Here is a 15,213-nt window from a genome sequence, read left to right on the forward strand (position 1 = left end):
AATCTTTTTTAAAAAAGGTCCTTGAGTAAATGGTAATTTATTATAGGGTTTTTCATTACAAGTATTGATGAAATTTTGAAGTTTATTTTGAGATGTTTTCTTAGAACTCAGGCTGTTTTTTGAGTGTCCTCTATGGCCTAAGTTGACCTTGGACTTGTGGTCTCCCTGCCTCAGTATCTTTGAATGTTGGGATTAAAATGTATTCCTTTTAAACATTTTATTACCTGGAGCCTGGGTTCTCTGCTAGAGATTGTTTTTTTGAGCAGAGTGTCTTTTTGTAGCTCTGGCTGCTTGGTACTCACTCTGTAGACCAGGCTGGCCTCAGACTCATGGAGATCTATCTGCGTCTGCCTCCTGAGGGCTGGGGTTAAAGGGATGTACTACCATGCTGGCTTCCTTGTTTTATTTAAGCGTAAGAGCTCCTTTTGTTCAATGAGACTGAAGATTTCTCATTTATTTGTTTTTGTGTGTAAGCATTAGTAATTATTTGTGTTTTTATACAAAAGACTAAGCCTAGATGTGTAAACCATATGGTCTGTAGCACTGTACTTCTGGGAAAGAGTTTTTAAACTTTGGTAGTCAGATTATTGTAAACTTTTTTTAAGGCCTTACAGCTGGATTTTATTTTTTAATTTTTTTGTGTTTTTATTTTATGTGCATTGGTGTTTCCTGTATATGTTTGTGTGAGGGTGTCGGATCCCCTGGAACTGCAGTTACAGGCAGATGTGGGCTGCCATGTGGGTGCTGGAAACTGAACCTGGGTCCTCTTGAAAAGCAGCAAGTGCTCTTAACCACTGAGCCATCTCTCTAGTCCTATATTGAAGCTTTTAAAGTTAATGAGGGGCTGGAGAGATGGCTCAGCCATCATGAGCGTTGGTTGCCCTTGCAGAGGACTGATTGAGTTCCCAGAACTACACAACTCCAGGTCCAGGGGCCCCACGTCCTCTCTTCCCTGAAGGATACCAGGCACACACATTGTACATAATGTGCAGACAAAACGCTCACACACACAGGGAATAAAAACAAACATTTAAAGTTAATAAGAAGGTAGTAAAATTTGATAAAGATCAGTCTCAACCTTCCCATTTAAAACAAAAAAACAAACAAAAACACCACTAGAGAGATGGCCCGGGGCTAGAGGAGGCTCAGCAGGCTCCGAGCATTTGCTGCTCTCGCAGAGGACGGGCACCCACACTGGGCTCAGAACCACCCGTAATTCTAGTTCCAGGGGTCCATTGCCCTCTTTTGACCCCAGAGGGACACCAGGCATATGAACGTGTTTACAGGCATGTATGCAAACACTCATACAACTTAAAAAACAAAACAAAACAACCCAGAAATGCACCTTGGACCTGCTTGGCAGCTATGGAGTTAGAAGTGCTGCTCTGCAAACCTGCACTGGGGCCGCAGCAGCTTTGGCTGTAAAGCTCTCACATTTGTGTGGAAATCACTTCTCTTAAACATCTTCCCTCCCTTCCTCCCCTCAGACGGCCATGTACGACCACCTCCCAAGGACTGGGGATTACAGCATGTACCCCACAAGAAAGCACATCGCTGGGGATTGAGTCTAGGGCCTCTTGGGTGCCAGGCAAGCACTGTACTGAGCTGCATCCTTAGCCTGATTTTGGTTTTAGGCTTATTTATTTTATGTGTTTGAGCATTTTGCTTGCATGTGTGTATGTGCACCACACGCATACCTGATGCTCGCAGAGTTCAAAGGAGGACTTCAGATCTTCCTGAACTGGAGTTAACGATGGTTGTGAGCCACTTGTGGGTACTGGGAGCTGCAAGAGCAACAGTGTCCTTAATCACCAAGCCGGTTAACTTGTAATTATCTGGATCCTGCATTCCTAATGCTGGTGTGACAGGATCGCACCACTACACCTGGGGGTATTTGTAATGCCATTTATAAAGAACATTAATAAGTTTTTATCTTTTTCTAAGTTCGATGTCCACTTTGTCCAACTGAAAACACATGAACTAAATATGTAGCCTTTTTAGTACCCACATAAAACAATGAAAATAGAATTTATATAACCTAATATATCTAAAACATTTTAACATGTAAACAGTCTAATAAAACATGGAGAACATTTTCTAATTTCTCCTCTTCCTTCTTTTTCTCCTCTTTTCTTTGGTTTTTTTTTTTTTTGTTTTTTTTTTTTTTTTTTTTGAGACAGGGATTCTCTGTGTAGCCTTGGCTGTCTTGGAACTGGCTCTGTAGACCAGGCTGACCTCAAATTCAGAGGTCTACCTTGCTCTGCTTCCCAAGTGATGTGGTTAAAGGCGTGAGCCACTGCTGTCTTTCTTTTTAACTCTTAAGTTCACTCTGTATTTCATACTTCAATAACTGTTTGTACTAGCTGTATTTTATTTGCTAATACTCACACTGAAGAGATGACCTTTGAAATAACTTTAAAATATGCTGTGTGTTGATAGAAAAAATGTAATGCTATTTATTTTTAATTTGTATGTGTGGGCATACACATATGAGAGTCTAGCTTTCAGGGCTCACTTCTCTCCTTCCACTACCATGGGTTCTGGGGATTGAATTAAGGTTCTCAGATTTGGCTGCAAGCACCTTTATCCATTCAGCTATCTCACTAGCCCCTGGAGCGCTTGTAAGGGGAACGTTTATTACAGAAGACATAGGAACAGCTGAGTTTTTAAAAATTAAGTGGGGAATGTGTATGTGTTTAAGCATGTTTGAAGGCTTACTATTAGGGTTGATTTAGCTGTGTGGTAAGAGTATTTCCTTAGCATGCATGATGCCACAGCGTGAGGAGAAGTTTGGGAGGGCTTTGTATCTGAACTCTTCTGTTTTATGGCTGTCTCTCTACTCTGCAAGGAAGCGATATGATTTGCTGTGTGGTATCAGACCTTTAAAGGTACTTGTTCACACAGGCAACAAAGCTTTAAATAGTGCTGGTTTTGACCGAAGTTCTCTGGTTACTAGAAATATTGGCAGTGACTTGTTTAAAGGCACATTCTTCTATCCGTCAGTAGATGGCCACATACTCTTTGGTTGCTGAGGTATAAAGGGTCAATTTGTACCATATTCAGTGATTGTGTTTAACTTTTGGTTTCTAAGTTTGTGTTAACTCTGTCCAACTGAAAACACATGAACTAAATATGTAGTCTTTTTAAGTACCCACATAAATAAATGAAAATAGAATTTCATTTCTGCCAGTTTCATTTTTAAGGAGACAGGTCTTACTGCGGCTGGGCTGGCCAGGAGCTGGCTTTGAGCTCTGTTTAGCCTGGACTGCGCAATTCTTCATCCTTAGCTTCCCAAGTGTTGGAATTGTAGCTGTCTATCATGTGCCAACTACAATCACTTACTGGATGAATCTCTTTTTAAAATTATTTTTACTTGTGAGTTCACAGTGTTGGGGAGTGTCATTGTGCACTGAGGCCAGCAGAGAATGACAAGTGTCCTGGTCAATTATACTCTGCATTATTCCTTTGAGACAGGCCCTGTCACTGAGCCTACACCCAGGCTGTTGGCCCCAAGCCCTAGTGTTACCCTGATCCAGCTCCCTACTCCTCTGGGGTTATGAGGGACTATAGCTACACTTTGCTTTTTATGTGAATGTTGAGATTTGAACTTGGTTCTCAGCAAGTGTGCCCACTTGTAACGTAGGCTTTTCCGCTTGCGCCCCAGTTACTGAAATAAGTACTCTAAGACTTAATTATATATGAATATATACGTAGGCCCTAAGTTTGGGCTTGTTCCCTGACCAGCTTGTATCTTAATTGACTCCGTGTTTGATTGTTTGCTTTCTACTCTGTGAGGGCCTGTGGCTGGTTACCTCTTAGTTTCACAAGTCTGTCTCCTCAGAGTTCCTGGTGAATCTTTTCCTTCAGCTGACTTGTTTCAGAGGTTTAAAACATGGGCTGATGTTATAATGCTAGTTAGAACTGTTGGTCCCTTAGCTGTTTTTTCTGTGGGTTATTTCTAATGTTCTATTTGCAGGCTGGGGCAGTAGTGCATTTTCCTCTTAACAATTAGATGGGTTTATTATAAATTGTAAGTAAGTTGAAAATTTCCTGTGATTATAGTGGCCAGGAATTTCTGGGGTTACTGTTTTAGTTAAAACTCCCTCCTTGTCTCTAGTAAAGTTTGTGTGTCTTGTGTTTGCCTTCTTGAGAAAATTTTATTGTTAAGTGTGCACTTTGTTGACTTTTGTTTTGAGACAGTTCTTCTACATAGCCTTGGTGGTCCTGGAACTCACTGCACAGCCCAGGTTACCTTCCAAGTTCGATTTCTTCTGCCTCGGCCTCCTGAATGCTGGCATTGCCAGCATTGGGTTGTGTTTGCCACTTGCCTGGCTTATATGGTGTGATTTGTTTAGTGAATCTCTTTTGTCTCGACTTCTAGGCCCTTCCTAAAAGTTCAAGCCCAAAATTAAGCTTTTGAGCATATCTCAACTTTCCCTAAGGAGGTCATGTAATGAACTGAGGCCTTGTGTTGGCGACCCCTTTGTGAGAGGATTGGGTAAGACTGACCTTAGTCAGTCATGGTGCCAAGTGACACAGGCAGGCAGGAGTGAGGTGCTGATCATTTCCCCAGGTATTTATCTATGTGGAGAATTAGCAATTTTAAAAGTTGAATGTCGATCTTAAAAGATGATCTGGATAACTTAGTGGACAGATGTAAGTACACAAAAAAGCATGTATTAGCACCATCTGGTATGTGTGTATACCGTGTCTGCATGTATGTGTGTGAGTGAAGATGTGCACACTTGCATGCAGAGCAGTACTTTGCTGTCATGCTGTGTTTGCTGTATCTGCATGTGGCTGGAAGGCTGACTTGCCAGTGATCTGCCTGTATCCACCCCTCAAGGCCAGTTACAGACAGGTGTAGCCATAATCAGCTTTAATATGGGTGTTGGAGATTCGAACTTGGGTCCTCAGTGTCTAGTATAGCTCCAGGGACATAGAAGCACAGACAGAACAGCCCTGGTTGGGTAGATCAGCTTCTCTGCTGGAGAAGCTGCAGCACCCTGAAAACTCAGTGTATGTTTATTATATACAGTTGAACAGGGAGATGGGATTATTGTATATAGCTGATCAAGGAGGTGGGGGTATTGTATACAGTCGAACAAGGAGATGGGGTATTGTATACAGTTGAACAAGGAGATGGGGTATTGCTAATCTTGGTAGGAGTAGCCTCTGCAGGGAGCAGTCTTTAGGCTGTAAATATCTGGGAGAAAAGGCTATGATCGACATTTTCTGCACATGCCATCAACACCCACACAGAGACCAGAAGAAAGCTTTGCCTCCCTCTGTGCCTTATGGGGGTGGGAGACAGAGTTTTGCCATCTTCCCATGGGTCCGAGGCTGTGGGATGTGCCCCCGTTCCCATGCCAACAAACATTCATTCAGATTTTGTCTACCCTTACACGCAGGTTCTGCATTTTATCCACTGAGCCATCCCCAGCCCAACAGCATCATTTAGGATAGCAATGTGTTCTCTGTGGTTTTGCTTCTGTGTAACACCCCCAGCTGTCCTGGAACTCACTCTGTAGACCAGGCTGGTCTCAAATTCACTGAGATCTGCCTGCCTCTGCCTCCTGTGTGCTGAGATTAAAGGTGTGGGCCACCATGGTCTTCAGTTTTGCCCCTATAATCCTTTTATGAGTTCCAAGATGTCTATATTCTGACTTTTCACAGCAGTGTCTTATTACGATAACTAATTTCTAACTGAATATCCTTTGTATTGAATTTTTCTAATTAAAAATGAAATTTCATTTTATACCTACAATTAGAAGCAGCATTTACAGTGAGAGCACAAATGTAAATGTAAATGTAAATGTTATGTGTTTTGTGGCTTCATAAGACGTCGCCTAATGAATCTTTAAGGACAGGAAGGAAAAGTAATTTATGGAAAATGATGGTTTGATAGCTGTAAGTCACAGCAGTACAGCCATGCCTGTCTTGTGGACAGTGCACTGTTAGGCTGACTTCCCATACAGACAGGAAACAATATTCAGATGGAGTAACCATGCACATATACCAGGTTTGTTCAAAGAAAACAACTAAAAATTGATTGGAACATTCATGTTTTAAATTAATGCTTGCTCTCCTTAACAACATCCATAGACTCTCCTGATGGATTGCTTCAGTCTCCAGGTCTCACAGAGAAGGCAAATCCCACTGTTAACTGTTACAGCAGTTTAGAGAGCTAGTTCTGAACTTCATAAGGAGAGAGGTATATAATTCGGATGTAATAGTATTGGTCGTAGCCAAAAGAACAGATCCTCTTTGGGTGTGCGGTGTCTTTGGCACAGCTCAGTGGCAGTGTGAAGCTCACAGAGAGCCACTAGGGTGTGGACAACAGAGGCTACACTGAGTGCACACTCTGTGTGCGTGGTTTGGCATAACTGAAGATGCCCTGTCTGCCGTGGGCAGGCTTTCACTTGGCAGCAGAGGATGGCTGTGCATTTCCTGACCACCACTGGGAAGGCTGCCCACGTTTAGGGTGGGTCCTTCCATTTCAGTTAACCTAAAAGCAAAACCTCTCACAAAATGTGACCCTGTGTGTGATTTTTTTTTTTTTTTGACCCATAGATGATTTTAGGTCTTGACACACTGACGAGTCACTGCATTGTGACATTAGCTCCACATGTGGGGACAGATGTGATGTGAGAATGTCCTCCTGTGGCGTCATGCCATTGCTCATAGAATTCCCGATCTTGAGCCATTTGGATTTTTGGACTCAGGACAACTGAAATGTCTAACTTACTCACATATTATTACTGGGATGTGGTTACTGGGCTAAGCAAATGGATTGACTCCAGAATGCCCAGAGGTAGTTCCTGACCCTGCTACACATGAGCTTTACGTATCTAAAATAAAACCACCTCTGCCTTTGTGTCCTAACTTATAAAATACTGACTGTGAGGGTTAAATGAGATAATTAATTTTTCTCTGTGTTTATATTTTTATACCTGATATCAAGCTTATCCCTAGAGGTAAATATCAAAGACTTTATACAAGTCTAAAGTTTGAATTAGAAATTATCAGTATGACTACATGATATTTCTGTACATTCTCTCTCTCAAGATGAGGTGATTGACCACTTTAGTGATTCAGATTATAGACTCTGCACTGTTAATGACCAAAGGAGATCCGTGTGTCATGTAGATTGCAAAAATACAGTTGTAGTTCTTGAAATTCTGTAGCTGAAAGCAAGGGGGTGTAAGGTGCTTGACTTGCACAGAGCTCTGGGTCCAAGCCCAGTACTTGCCCCCTCCACTCCACCAAAACCAGACAACAAAACTGTTCTCAAAGTGGAATTTTATCCAAAAGTTCTAGGAACCAACAGGAAGAGGCAGTTTCACTGGCCAAATGTGGGGCAAATTGAGTATCAGAAAGGATTAATGAGGGCTGGAGAGATGGCTCAGTGGTTAAGAGCACTGGCTGCTCTTGCAGAGGTCCTGAGTTCAATTCCCAACAACCACATGGTGGCTCACAACCATCTGTAATGGGATTCGATGCCCTCTTCTCTTCTGGTGTGTCTGAAGACTATGACAGTATATTTACATACATAAAATGAATAAATCTTAAAAAAAAGGGAAAGAATTAATGAAATTAAATAATGCACAGAATGCTTGCATCTGACTTTGTGACACTGCTGAAGCATTTGGTCTCTTTAGAATCAGCAGGGCACAGCTCATTCTGCAAGGTGAAGAGGTGTCCCTGGCCTGAAGGTAGAGGTGTGTTTGCTTTGAAGTGATTTCAAGAAGCCAGGATCGAAGGAGTGAGAGAGAGAAGTGAGTTGGGCAGGCAGTTGCAGGGTATGCTTGACTGCATTTATGTAAGGAAATGGGAGTCTAGGGAGCTTGTACACATGCCTCCCAGCTTCACATACCGGAGAGACCGGGTGGGCAGTATCTCACTACAGTCCTTCGTGTGTCCCCTTCAATCCTTGCCCATCAAAACTGCAGAAGCTTCTCTCTCTCTCTCTCTCTCTCTCTCTCTCTCTCTCTCTCTCTCTCTCTCTCTCTCTCTCTCTCCTTTTCTTTAAAAAGAACATTGAGGGCTGGAGAGATGGCTCAGTGGTTAAGCGCACTGACTGTTCTTCCAGAGGTCATGAGTTCAATTCCCAGCAACTACATGGTGGCTCACAACCATCTGTAATAAGATCTGGTGCCCTCTTCTGGCCTGCAGTCACATTTGCAGGCAGAATGGTGTACAAAAAATTAAAAAAAAAAAAAAAAACGAAAAACATTGAGCTTGGTGATGGTAGCACATGCCTTTAATTGAGGCACTCAGGAGGCTGAAGTAGGGAGATCTCAGAGAGCTTGAGGCTAGCCTGGTCTACATAGCAAGTTGCAGGACAGCCAGGACTGCTTAGAGAGACCCTGTTCAAAAAACTAAAAAGAAAAAGCAAAGAGAGTGTGACTCTCAGGTCAGCAGGGGCTACTGAGCATGACCCTGTTTCAGAGGTAGATCTTACTTGTATACAAATTTCAACAAATAAAAACCCAGTACTGAGCACTCCTCTTCCTCCCCAGACAAGCAACAGTAAAAACATCATCAAACCCTGGGGTCTGACATTTTATATGAGACAAAAAATTAGCAAAATCTAGACCCTGGGAAACGACTTCGTGGAGAAAGAAAGGTGAGATTGGAAATCGAGAGAGCAGAGGCAAGCCAGGGAGTGCACGTGCTCGTTCGCCTGCTGCTTTATTTACTTATTTTGGTTTTTGAGACAGGGTCTCTCTATGTAGCCCTGGATGGCATAGAATTTACTATGTAGATAAGACTGGCTTTGAACTGCGTCTGTGTCCCGAGTGCTGAGATGTAGTCCACCATGCCCAGCCTGACACCATTTTCTTTTTAAAAGAGACACATGTATTTATACATAAATTATGAGACCGTTAACAGTTTAAAGCTAATGCTTATACTCAGGGAGGAAGAGTGAGGAGAAGTGTGAGGTCAGCTTCACTTGCCTTCTGGGGGTGGGAGTTACAGACAAGGTTTTGTGGTGTAGACTGGTTCTGAACCCCCATTCTTTTGGGGGATTCTAGGAGGGCACCACTACACGCCCGAGTTGTTTCTGGGTATTTTAGGGAGTTTATGTGTGTTTCGTGCTATCCTGTATATCTATTCAATCTACTGAAAGGTTATTGAGGTGGATCATAGAGGAAGCCATAGGCAAAATCTAGAATCAGATAGGATTTACGACTTGGCACTGTGCCAAGAAAATGTAAGCCATGTTATTAAGACATAGGTGCAAACAAACCAAGAGGAGGTGAGAGTTATGAGCAACTGAGAGTAAACTCGGAGTGGATGTGTACTAATGAGGGTTCTAGGTGGTCAGTCTTGGGGTGCTCTGGAGTCGTGGCTAAGGTGAATAAGCCCGGTTTCTTAGAGCCCTTCACACTGTTTCAGCCTGATCTGCCCGCCTGGGGCTTGTCGGGAGAGGGTAGGTGTTGTTGACTCAATATGATCCAGATCAAACTTGGTCAGGGAAGCCGAAGGAGGCTGGGAACAGATACATGAAGGCTCATCTTACTAGTGTTTCTGCTTCAGTGTCTGTTGTTTTGGGTGTTTTTTGTTTTGTTTTGTCTGAGATTCAAGATCTGATTGTTTGTGACTCATTTTAATGACCTAAGGGCTTTTTTTTTCCTTAAGATTTATTTATATGAGTACACTGTCACTTTCTTCATACAAACCAGAAAAAGGCATCAGATCTCATTACAGATGGTTGTGAGCTACCATGTGGTTGCTGGGAATTGAACTCAGGTCCTCTGGAAGAGCAGCCAGTGCTCTTAACCTCTGAGCCATCCCTCCAGCCCCCTTGTTTGTTATTCTTAAAGCCTTAACTTTGACTGGACTTAGATTTAGAAGTAGAAGCTCTCAGCAAGGGTGGTCACTACCTCTTGACAGTGTGTTCTTGGCGCTTGTCTTTGGCTTCCTTCATGCTCTTGGTTAAGAGTTGAGTGTGCCCCCCCAGCCTCCCCTTTGTTTCTCTTAGTGCACTGTATCTTCAGAGCGGTACGTCATCTTCTGCGTTTGTGTAGCAGGGCACTCGGAGTCAACATGATGCTGAACCTTGGGTGCTCTGGTTCCCAGCTTCTTCCCTTCTTTGCTTAAGAGGTTTCTGATAGCATCTTGATTTTTAGAGAGATGGACAGCTTTTGTGTTCTGCTGGGTCTCTTAGGCCCCAGCTGCTAAGCACAGTAGTACCTGTCAGTTAGGAATATCCTTCTTTCTTCCCCTGTTCCTGCTCCTGCTCCTCTCCCTGCTCCTGCCCCTCTCCCTGCCCTCTCCCTGCTCCTGCCCCTCTCCCTGCTCCTGCTCCTCTCCCTGCTCCTGCCCCTCTCCCTGCTCCTGCCCCTCTCCCTGCTCCTGCTCCTCTCCCTGCTCCTGCCCCTCTCCCTGCTCCTGCCCCTCTCCCTGCTCCTGTCTCTCTCCCTGCTCCTGCTCCTGCTCCTGTCTCTCCCTGCTCCTGACCCTCTCTCCCTGCTTCTGTCTCTCTCCCTGCTCCTGACCCTCTCTCCCTGCTCCTGTCTCTCCCTGCTCCTGACCCTCTCTCCCTGTCTCTACTCCTTTCCCCATCTCCCACCTCTACTTCTTTCTCTCCCCCCCTCTTCATCCCTCTCTCACCGTCCCCCGAAACAATAACTAAGTTGAGAACACTCAGATTGGTGTCCACAATACCTCCCTGAACGGACTTGCACTTCCCTCTCTAGTTCTCCTTGGTCTGTAACAAGCATGCCCTGTACTCAACAGCAGGTAAACTGCCATGGGTCAAGCAAGACACCTATGTCATGGGAAAACCTTGGTTGTGGTTCCCACCACTGATCAGGCACTGTTCATCCAGAGCATCAATGGCTGCTTTGGTGGCCATGAACTTGTCATCGAATGTACAGGCTTAGGACATGTGTGTTCATCGTCCCCTGGAGATACTTTGCTTTATCTTGACGCAGCCAACTGCCTAAGAGTTGCCGTGACTCCTTGGTGCCAATTTGAAAATGTACATAAGACTGTGTCAGTTAACTAAAGATCTTGAAGATGCTGTTTAGAATTTTTGAGTCTCCTTATCCTGTAATAAAACTCGTTTTTTTTTTTTTTCTTTTTTAATCACTTACTGAGTTTCCATGATAAACATTTCAACATATGAACGTAAGGGATGGAACTGGGGCCTTGCACATACATGTTGGGCATTTGCCTGCAGTACACTGAGTCATGCCTCTGCCCCAGCTACATACAAAGAGGTGTTTCATCAGGGGAGAAATCTCTTAAACTTATACATAGATTGTGTTGATGTGTTGAAAGTTGGTTTTTGTTTTTTAAAGGAATTCGTGTACTTAAATAATTGGGAATTACATAGTTTTCATCATATACTAAGTGTGACAACCATTTTCCTTCCATATGAGACCTAAGAAGCTCATTGAAAATGCCAACTGCTGTTATGCATGTGTTTTTCTGTTTAGGAGATCCAGTTAGTGTTTTGAAATACATTAGTAGTCCAGGCTGGCCCGGAACATGTTCTGTGTGTAGCCCGGACTGACCTTAAACGTCCTACACCTCCTGCTTTTGTTTCCTGCCAGGAATTGCAGGTACATTGGCTTTTCTTTCCCTTCTATTAAATTAAAATAACACATGGGAGTTTAACTCTGTTGAGTACTTACCTGGGGCCACTGCTGTTCCGTATTCCCAAGGTAACCCTGTTATCCTGTGTCTTACATGTGTGATGTATATGATGTCAGAGGAAATGAAACACTATTTGGCTGATATTTGAACTGAACTATGGCATACATGCATGTATAAAGTTTCTCCCTGCTTCTAGTTGTGCGTGTAGCTAAAGCTGACGGTAAACATCCGCCCTCCAGAGTGCTTGACTTACAGCTGTGCATCCTATGCTTGGCACGCCATGATGATTTGAGTAGTCGTTTTCATAGAAGCCATCCATAAATATCAGTATTCTCTTTCTTGGCTCCTAAGCATTGAGAATCAACCTAGATGTAATGTAATTCTAGTAGCTGGGTTGGAGATGTCCAGAGACACTGACTTACTAGCATGCGATGAGCAATGTAGGTTGTTTTGCCTTTCTCAAGTGCTCTCTTGGCATAGATGGCACTGTTCTGCTGCCTGAGGACATTTGACACCTTTGGTTGATAAGTTTTCGTGTTGAAGCAACTGTCTCCTGTCTGTTAAGAGTGTGGGGCAAAGGTAACATGGAGATTAGTCACTGGTAAGTGGGAGAACCATTCTCAGGTCAGAAACAACTCTGGCCACAGTACCAGTCCACTTAAGATGAAGTTTGAAAGAATCAGAAGCTATAAACTGGACAGTATTTAGGAAATGATTCCAGAGGAACTTTGAATCAGTAGAGGGGAGTTCTGTGCATTTTAAAACATCCTTGAGAACCTGGCTGTTTCTCAAAGATAGTACCCTACAGAATTTCTTAGATATTTGCTTTTGTAATCTGAGTATATGCACATTTACACATTAACTTTAGGGAAATTTATGAAGAGATCCACTCTCCACAGTGAGTCCAGAGTGGGTTCACTCTGCTTCCAGGCCTGCAGATGCTTGAGTAAAATAGGTTCACATCTGCATATGTAAGGCAAATTTCTCTCATCTCCTTAGTTACCCAGGGTAAATATTTACAGTGTGAATGAAGCAATATATAGAAGATCCAAAACATACATTAGAAAACTTATTACGGTATATCTGTGTGTGAGTGTGCATGTGCACACACTCAACTGTGTTCATTCGTGTGAATTCAAGTGTGCACGTGGGGTCAGGACAGCTGTGGGTCTTCATTCCTGCCTTTCATCTTGTTGAGACCAGGTCTCTGCTGTTCTTGCTGCCTAATCCAGACTAGCTGAACCACAGCATACGGGGACTTTCCTGTCTTGTCACAGGAACATTGGATTTCTAATATGAGCTACTGTGCCTGGCTTTACTTGGGTTCTAGGAATTTGAAATCCAGGTCCTCATGCTTGTGAGGCAAGCACTTTGCTCACAGGCCTGTCTTCTAACCCTCAGGTATTGTCCATCTTTTATAAAACAGCAGAATCAATAGGAGCCTGATGACAGGTGGTAGTGGCTTATGCCTTTAATCCAGCGCTCAGGAGGCAGAAGCAGGAGGACCTCTGTTAGTTCGAAGCCAGCCTGGCCTACAGAGCAAGTTCTAGGACAGCCAGAGCTACACAGAGAAACTCTTTCTTGAAAATCGAAACAAAACAAAATGTGATCCTGAGTTGTTATTGCTGTGATGATGATGATTGTTTGGTTCGTAGCCCAGGATAGCCTCAGGTTCCCAGTCTTACTGTCTTAGCCTCCTGAGTGCTGGGACTATAGTCCTAATTCACATGCCTGAATGCCTGACACAGGAGTTACTTCTGAACAAAGCATCATTTCCTCCGTATATTATAGTTAGATGGTTAGATCTTTATCTTTTTCTGAACTGATAGAATATATACTTTTTTTTTTTTCCCAAAATTTGGTCTGTTCTCCCTGATGATTTGCTGTTTTACTGTGTCATAAAAACAATTTGAGTGTTCTTCCCATCTACTTCGTGTAGATTATGAGCAGGGAGTCTCTGATTTGAGTTTATGTGTCCTTTGGTGTCTTTGAATAGGGAGCAGCTATGATATTAATCCTATTACTCTGTGGGAGAGGAAAGAGGTGATAACTCACTAGAATCTACACCAAACATCATAGGCTCTAAAGCTTCCAAATCATAGATTACTTGGTAGGGAAAGGGATATTCACTATGGTTCTGATCTTTGTGAGTTAAACAATTGGACTGCTTTCATTATCGTTACTGTCACCATTCTGTCCATCCATCCATCCATCCATCCATCCATCCATCCATCCATCCATCCATCATTTTTCTATTCATTCAGAGATCCGCCTGCCTCTGCCTCCCGAATGCTGGGGTTGGAGGCATGCACCATCACCACCCAGCTCTGTTATTACTTTTGATTATGTGTAAGTGTGTGTCTGAGCACAGGTGCCCACCGAGGCTGTGGCCTGGAGCTAGAGTTACAGGAAGTTATAAGCATCTTGATACGGTTGCTGGAAACCGAGCTCAGGTCGCCTGGAGGAGCAGTTCATGATCTTAACTGTAGAGCCATCAATCCAGCCCCTGAGTTACTTTCTTGATTCTCAGGTGCCTAGGACACTCACTGTTGTCTGGTTTTACAGAGGCACTGGTCACTGTGTTACCAAGGTTGGCCCAAACTGAATCCTCCTGGTTCGGTCTCCCTGTGGCAGGTTTGTCGTGGTTTTGAGCAGCTGAAGGCTGACTTCATGCGATGCCTGTAGAGCAGTTTCACATACTCCAGCCACCATCCCTCTCTTACTCTCCATCCTTCTATACCACGCAGATGGGGAAGGGTGAAGAGCTTTTGAACGAAGGTGAAGAAGATTCTTCATGGATTCTGTGCTGCAGAGTTCTTACCCTGAAACCTATCTTCTTTATTTTGATTTAAAGCTTTCTGTTGTTACTAGTCTGGCCTCAATCACAATAATTCTCCTGCCTCGCCTTCCCAAGCCCTGGTGTCATCATCATCATTATTGTTAGTGTGTACGTGTTCATGAATGAATGTGAGGACCAGAGGTCAAAGCCAGTTAGTCCTTGTTTTTGTTTGAGGCAAGGTCTCGCTATATAGCTCTGGTTAATTTAGAACTCAGTATTTAGCCTGGCTTTGAACTCAGAGAGCCTGCTTTGCTTCCTGATTGTTGACATTAAAGGTGCACCTGGTTTTACAGTGCCTGGCTTCTTAAATGGGTGGTGGAGACAGAGGACACGCCTTCATGTTGGTACACAAGTACTTTACTGACTAAGTCATCTCCCCAGTCCTAGAATGCTTTTAAATGCACAAAATGGGTAGGGTTGCTAAAGAAACTATCTCAAAATACAGCTACCTAAGCCGGATGTTCAAGTTCAAGCCTGCTCAGGCAGAGAATTGCTGCAAGTTCCAAGCCAGCCCAGAATACAGAGCAAGAGGCCCTGTCTCCAGAGAAGAAAACCACGCCCATACAGTTAGCTGAGTGTTGACTTATGGTACAGTAATATGTGCTTTTCATCAATATAATTGTGGGAGGGCAGGGATGTATCTCAGTAAGTGGTACTTTCCTCGGATGGTAGGGTCCTGAGTCGGTTCCCAGCACTGCCTGACTGGGTGTGATGTTGGTGTACACCTGTAAGCCCAGTGCGCAAATGTAAAGGTAGGCGTCTCA

General features: G+C 43.6%; 1 protein-coding gene across 1 annotated transcript in view; it reads left to right on the top strand.

The window, feature by feature from the left end:
* The window catches only part of Igf2bp3 (insulin like growth factor 2 mRNA binding protein 3), a 130,767-nt gene that overhangs the window by 32,311 nt on the left and 83,243 nt on the right, over window positions 1-15,213 (top strand). The gene's annotated exons all lie outside the window — the stretch shown is intronic.

This window comes from Rattus rattus, chromosome 6 (genome assembly GCF_011064425.1).
Source record: "Rattus rattus isolate New Zealand chromosome 6, Rrattus_CSIRO_v1, whole genome shotgun sequence".
Classification (NCBI taxonomy): Eukaryota; Metazoa; Chordata; class Mammalia; order Rodentia; family Muridae; genus Rattus; species Rattus rattus.